This window comes from Marmota marmota, unplaced genomic scaffold (assembly GCF_001458135.2).
Source record: "Marmota marmota marmota unplaced genomic scaffold, marMar, whole genome shotgun sequence".
NCBI classification, from domain to species: domain Eukaryota; kingdom Metazoa; phylum Chordata; class Mammalia; order Rodentia; family Sciuridae; genus Marmota; species Marmota marmota.
The window spans coordinates 53243761-53251057 of record NW_026000174.1 but is presented as its reverse complement, the minus strand read 5'-3'; positions in this window follow the sequence as shown (position 1 = coordinate 53251057).

The following is a 7297-nucleotide window of genomic DNA, read 5'->3' as shown; positions in this document are numbered from 1 at the left end:
TTGTTGCTGCTGATCCTCATAAGGTCCCTTTCCTAACAACATATCTAGATTTCTCTGAGGATAACCAGCTGCTGCATTTCGCCTAACCGTCTCCTTGCAAAATTCCTCATTGGCAACCTTCCATAACAGGCATTGTCCTCCATTTAGCACAACTTTACACATACTAGCCCAATCTGCTGGCATCATGTTCAAGTTGGTAATGGATCCGACCATGCTTACAGTGAAGGGTTCTTGAGGACCATAGGTTGTTACAGCCTCTTTTAGCTGCTTCACTGTTTTGAAATCTAAAGCATGGTGAATTCGCTGCCCTCTTGCCTGCTCAAATACAGGGCATGTTAATATTTGAGGTCCTATCTCAGGATCCCATCTATCAACTACGGGGGTTGGTGGCCTCCCAGCATATGGAGGTGGCGCTGTTGGTTGGACACTTATGCCCTCTGGTGATAGAAAGGTGTTAGTAGCAGTCTTCTGTAGAGGTTGCGCTGTTGGTTGGACACTTACGCCCTCTGGTGATAGAAAGGTGTTAGTAGCCATCTCCTCTTGTAACTTTTCCCCTGATGGCTTTTTCTGCTCTAAACTTTCTTCCTCTGTCTAACTTGAGAGACCTTCTCTTTTACTTGAATCAATATGTCTTCTCCTTCCTCTACCATTGTCTGAACTGAAGGCTTTGGACTAAGCAAACAAGATACCAACGCCCACAATGGCAATGTGCCAAGTGGCAGAGTTCCTGGGTTTTTCTTTTCCTATTCCCTTAAATCTTCACCATGATGGTCCCATTGTGATATATTTAACAACTCCTCCTTAAAAAGCCATGGGCTACATTTTTGTATTGTATCAACGTATGCCCTGACTGCTCTTGATTTTATTGGGATGCCTCCTTCCTCTAACAATTTACTTAACACTCTTTCAGTTTGTTTTTTTACTAATTTCTGATCCCATATTTCTACTATAATACAACCCAACAAGATAACACCAAACAAAACCGAGACAGAATGAAACAAAAATGGAACAACACAAAATCATTATAATAGCCTTTCTATCCTCCTGAAATGTCCATCCGTCCTTTCTCCCTATCTGTTTTCAGAAGCAAATAGTTTTTCCTCAGATGTGAGCAGTTTTCCTTCCATCTTACACATCTCCAGGAACAGGCAACTTAAAACAAAAGCGAAACAAAACGAAAGAAGAATCTTAAAATGGCTACCCATCCTCTCACCCTGCCCTCAGGGGCAAGCAGTTTACCTTATCACTTACCCTCAGTCGTTCCCCATACGGGACACCAAATGCCACAGTCTGGCTGGGCATAATTCACCAGCCACTTGTCAAGCAGAAACAAACTTTATTTTTAGAACACACACGCCACAACACAGAGCTCTTCAGGAATTCCCTCAGAGCCCAACTGCCACAAGCCTCTCAACACCCCCACTCCTCCTGCTCTTGAGGCCCACTGGCTGGGTCGGGTGGGCGGAGCCAAAAAAAGTCCCCCAATGAGCAGCTCCATGGTCTAAAAGGGCGGGGAAACAGCCCAATGAGCATCACCGCAGAGGAGCCAATCAGCTGGCAGCTAGAAGTTTGCTGGGGCCACTGTGAACCAATCATCAGCTGGCAGCTGGAAGTTTGCTGGGGCCGCTGTGAGCCAATCATCAGCTGGCAGCTGGAAGTTTGCTGGGGCCCCTTCGGCTGTGGCTCTAAACATCTAGCAATTAGAGAAATGCAAATCAAAACTACTCTAAGATTTCATCTCACTCCAGTCAGAATGGCAGCTATCAAGAATACAAGCAACAATAAATATTGGTGAGGATGTGGGGGAAAAGTCACACTCATACATTGCTTGTGTGAATGCAAATTGGTGCAGCCGATCTGGAAAGCAGTATAGAGAATCCTTGTAAAACTGGGAATAGAACCAGCATTTGACCAAGCTACCCTACTCCTCCATCTATACCCAAAGAAATTAAAAACGTACTACAGAGATACAGCCACATCAATGTTTATAGCAGCACAATTCGCAATAGCTAAACTGTGAAACCAACCTAGATACCCTTCAGTAGATGAATGGGTAAAGAAAATGTGGTATATATATATGTACAATGGAATATTACTGAGCAATAAAAGAGAATAAAATCACAGCATTTGCAAGAAAATGGATGGAGTTGGAGAACATAATTCTAAGGGAAGTTAGCCAATCCCCCCAAAATCAGATGCCAAATGTTTTCTCTGATATAAGGAAGCTGATTCATAGTGGGGTTGGGAGGGGGAACATGGGAGGGTTAGAGAAACTCTACATATGGCAAAGGGGTAGGAGGGTAAGGGAGGGGGTATGGGGGTAAAAAAAGATGATGACATGAGATGGACATCATTACCCTAAGTACATATATGAAGACGTGAATGGGTGAATACACTTTGTACACAACCAGAGATATGAAAAATTGTGCTCTACATGTGTAATATGAATTGTAATGCATTCTGCTGTCATATAGAATAAATTAGAATAAAAAATAAATTAAGGGCTGGGGCTGTAGCTCAAGGGCAGAGCGCTTGCCTGTCATATTCGTGATGCACTGGGTTCAATCCTCAGCACCACATAAAAATGAACAAATAAAATAAAGGCATTCTGTTCATTTACAACCACAAAAAAATTTCTTTTAAAATAAAAAAATAAATTTAAAAAAGAAAATAAAGTAACTATCAACCTAGGATTCTGCACCCAGTGAAACCATCTTTCAAAAATAGGTGAAGCACTGGGCAGCGGGCTGCCAGCTCGGCAGCCACTGAGGCCCATGGCTGCCCAGGCTCGAGGTTGGTGCTCTTTTTCAGAGTCAGGTGTAGATGGCTGTAAGTGGCGAGGGCAGCGTGCTGAGCATTCATCCTGGACAACTTTTCCTAGCCCATTTGCGGCCACGAAGCCCCCCTCAGCCTCCTGAACTGAACAATATATGAGAGCAAAACTCAATGTAGAAGCGTGGATGAGAAGACTTATTCCAGGGGAACAAGAATGATGGTGGTTTGGTCTAGAGACTTCTTTAATGAGGAGAAAATGATTCCCATAGAGTTTGAAGGTAGAGTCAACAGAGTTAACCATTTGCTAATTGCTTCAATGTCAAGTATTAAAAAGGAGAATCTTGACGGACTCTAAGGATGTGCATTTCCCTAACTGCTAATGAGGTTGAACATTTTTCCATCTTTTTATGTTGGCCATCTGTATTTCTTCTTTCCAGAAGTGTCTATCTAATTTGTCTACCCAATCATTAATGGTGTTATTTGACTTTGGGGTGCTTTTTGAGCTCTTTATATATTCTAGATATTAATCCTCTGTCAGAAGCATAGCTAGCAAAGATTTTACTCCATTATATTATATAGGTCATCTTTTAACATTCCTAATTGTTTCCTTTGTTGTGTAGAAGTTTGTAAATTTGATGCCATTCCATTTATTTATTCTTGGCATCATTTCTTGAGATTCAGGGATCTACTGAGAAAGTCATCTTCTGCGCCTATACGCTGGAGTGTGAGCCTTATATTTTCTTCTAGGAGTTGCATACTTTCTGTTCTAACTACTAGGTTTTCAATCCATTTTAGGATGATTGCTGTGCTGGTGAGAGACAAGGCTCAACTCCATTCTCCTACATATGGGTAACTGTTTTCCCAGCATCATTTGTTTAAAAGGCTTCTTTTCTCCAGTCTCTGTTTTTGGTATCTTTGTCAAGGATTAGATGAATGTAGATGTGTGGAATTGTCTTGGTGTCTTCAATTCTGTACCACTGGTCTCTGTGTCTGTTTTTATCCCAATACCATATACTTTTTTAAAATTACTATAGCTCTGTACAATAATTTGAGTCAGGTATCACAAGACCTCTAGCATTGCTTTTTGGCCTGGATTGCTTTGTCTATTCTGGGTCTTTTATTCTTCCTAAAATGAATTTTAGGGCTATTTTTTCTATTTATGTCAAGAATATCATAGGTATTTTGAAGGAGGACTTAATTGAATCTACATATTGCTTTTGGTATTATACCTACTTTAATTATGTTACTCATTCTGTCTACCCATGAACAAGCGGTGTCTTTTCATTTCTGAAGTCATCTTCAATTTCTTTCTTCAATGTTCTATAGTTTTCATTGTAGAGATCGTTCACATCCTTGGTTAGATTTATTTCTAGGTAATTTTTGAGGCTATGGTGAATCAAATTGTTTTTCTAATTTCTTTCTCAGCAGAATAGTTATTGGTGTATAGAAAGGCCATTCATTATTTGTATGTTAATTTAGGAACCTGCTACTTTGCTAAATTTGTTTATCAGCACTTGCTAATTTTTCCTGTTTTTTATCATAAATGGGTGCAGAATTTTGTCAAGGCCTTCTCTTCTTCTATTGAGATGACTAAGGCAAGTAATGTGTGTCCTTCAGTCTATTTATGTGATGAATTATGTTCACTGATTGGTTTATATTAAACTATCCTTGTGTTTATGAAACAAAATAAACTTCTTTGTGAGGTATTCTTTATGAGGTAAACTATTGTTGAACATGATTTGCTAATATTTTATTAGTATTTTTTCCTTTAAGTCCATGAGGGGTATTTTTCTGTAGTTTTCTTTCCCTGATGTATCATTATGAGGTTTTGGTGTGAATGTGAATATTGGTTTCATAGAATGAATTTGGAAGTATTCCACTTATTTCTCTTTCATGGAATAATTTAAGGAGTATTGATGTTATTCTTTAAATGTATGTAGAATTCACTGAGAATCCATCAGGGCTTCCCTTTACTTTGCTGGAAGGATTTTTTTATTGGTGCATCTATCTCATTACAGGTCTTTTTTTTTCTGTTTTCCATGTCCTCTGGACTCAGTTTTGGAAGATTTTTTTTTTTTTTTTTTACTTTTTATTTTTGGTTTAATTCCATCCAATGTCCCCAACTTCATAGCACCTGGGGAGCTGCGTAAAGTCTGGAAGATTTTTATTCAGCAGAAATGTCACAATTTGTTTGAGGTTTTTATAATTTATAAGAGTGTAAGTTTTCAAAATATTCCTGAATGATATGCTGGATTTCTGTGAGAATGTATTGATTTCTCCTTTTACATCACAATTTTGTAAATGTGGGCCTTCTCTATTTTGTTTAGTTAGGCTAGGGACTTATTAATAATTTTTACCTTTCAAAACTCCAATTCTTTGTTTCATTGATCCTTTGTATATTTTATTACGTTCATTGATTTCACCTCTGATCTTAATTACATCATTCCTTCAACTGGCTTTGGAATTGGTTCATTCTTCTGTTTCAAGGAACTTGAGCTCCATCATTAGGTCGTTTATTAGGGATCTTTCTGATTTTTCCTGTAGGTACTCATAGGATGAACTTTCCTCTTACAATTACCTTAATAGTGTCCCCAAGGTTCTGATATATTCTGTCATTATTCTCATTTGAGTCTAAGAATTTTTAAATTTCTCCTTTCATTCATTCTATTACCCATCATCATTCAAAAGGCATATTGTTCAATCTCCATTGTGTTTATATAGTTTCATAGGATTTTGTTTTGTTGATTTCTTTCTTTCTTTTCTTTTTTTTTTTGGGGGGGGGTACACATCCCCAGCCCTATTTTGTATTTTATTTAGAGACAGGGTCTCATTGAGTTGCTTAGGGCCTCTCTTTTGCTGAGGCTGGCTTTGAACTCACAATTCTTCTGCCTCAGTGCCCTAACCACTGGGATTACAGGTGTGCCCCATCCTACCTGGCTGTTTTGTAGATTTCTAATGTCATTCCATTATGATAAGATGCAAGGAAATTTTTTTTCATATTTGCTATTTTTTTGTAAACTAGAATATGATCTATATTGCAGAATGTTTCATGAATCACTGAAAAGAAAGTATTTTCCGATCTTGTTGGATGAAATATTCTACAGATGTCTGTTAAATCCATTTGATTTGTAATATTTCTCAGGTCTAAAGAGTCTTTACTGAGTTTATGTCTGCATGGTCTATCTGATGGTGATAGAGATGTGTTGTAATCACCCAAATTATTATACTGGGGTCTATCTGATGCTTCCATTGGAGTAGTGTCTTTTTCTATAATTATACACACCCATGTTTGGGGCATACTATGGGAAGTTGTTCTCGCACGTGATTGGTCGACCTCCCTGACTGGGTGTGAGGTGCTCAGACCAGCTGTGTCAGAGCCTTCCCAACCCTTTCCAGGTGTGAGGGCTTGTCCGTGTGGGGGTGTGACTGACCATTGACCTGGAAACCAATCACTGACCCTGACCTTGGAATGCTGTCCCCATCGACCTTCATTGGATGGAATATTCCCCTGAAATTTTTGTTCCCCAATAAAAGCCCACTCTCTGGCTTGCTTCTTCCTCTCTCCTGCTGGTCTCTTGTGTAAACCTCGCTACCACGAGGTGCCTGGAAGCAGGAGCCAGGAGAAGCCATCTCTGAGCTGGGCAAGAAAAAGGTAAATTGAGTTTTATGGGTCTTTATTTTGATCTCACTAGTTAACTTCTATGTTTGGAACCTCTAGTATGAAGCTAGCATGCTGGTCGCGTGGCAGAGGACACATATTTATAATTTCTATCCTATTGGATTGTTTCTTTTACCAGTTGGAAGCAAAAAAAAAAAAAAAAAAAAAAAACAGGTAAAGTATAGACATGTCAGAGAACCAAATGCTAAGAGCCCCACCAAAGGATATTCAAGTGTCGTTCACCAGACAGAAGGAAAGTGACCCCAAACAAAAGACCTAGATGTATGAAATGACTATGTGACAAATCCAAGCCAATGTAAAGCAAGATTTCTCAGTTAAAAGGCAGAATTAAAATAGACAACAAAAGAGACTAGGGTTGTGGCTCAGCAGAAGAGTGACTGCCTAGCCATGTGGGGCGCTAGGTAAGATGCTCAGCATCACATAAAAATAAATACATAAAATAAAGGTATTGTGGTCAAACTACAACTAAAAAAAATACTAAAACAAAACAGACAACAAAAATATCCAGGGATCCTAGTTTACAAAAGATTACTGGTATTCTAAGGCTCTTGTTTTTGGAAGAAGGGTAAAGGCACCAATTTTAGACTAGTGAGTTATACATATGTGTGATAATATATAGTCTAACAACCAGAAGGAAAAGAAACAGGATATATAATTTACAAAAAAGTAGAGGAAGATAATTTAAAAATCCGGATATATCTAAGAGAGAACAGAGAAATAAACCGATGCTAAGAGTTGGTTTGGTACCTGGAAAGAGCACAGAGTGCAAACCAAACCAACTCTGCCTGCACCTGGCTCTGAGGCTGGAGCTCTGGACAGTTCAGCCATCGGTCACTCTCTTTA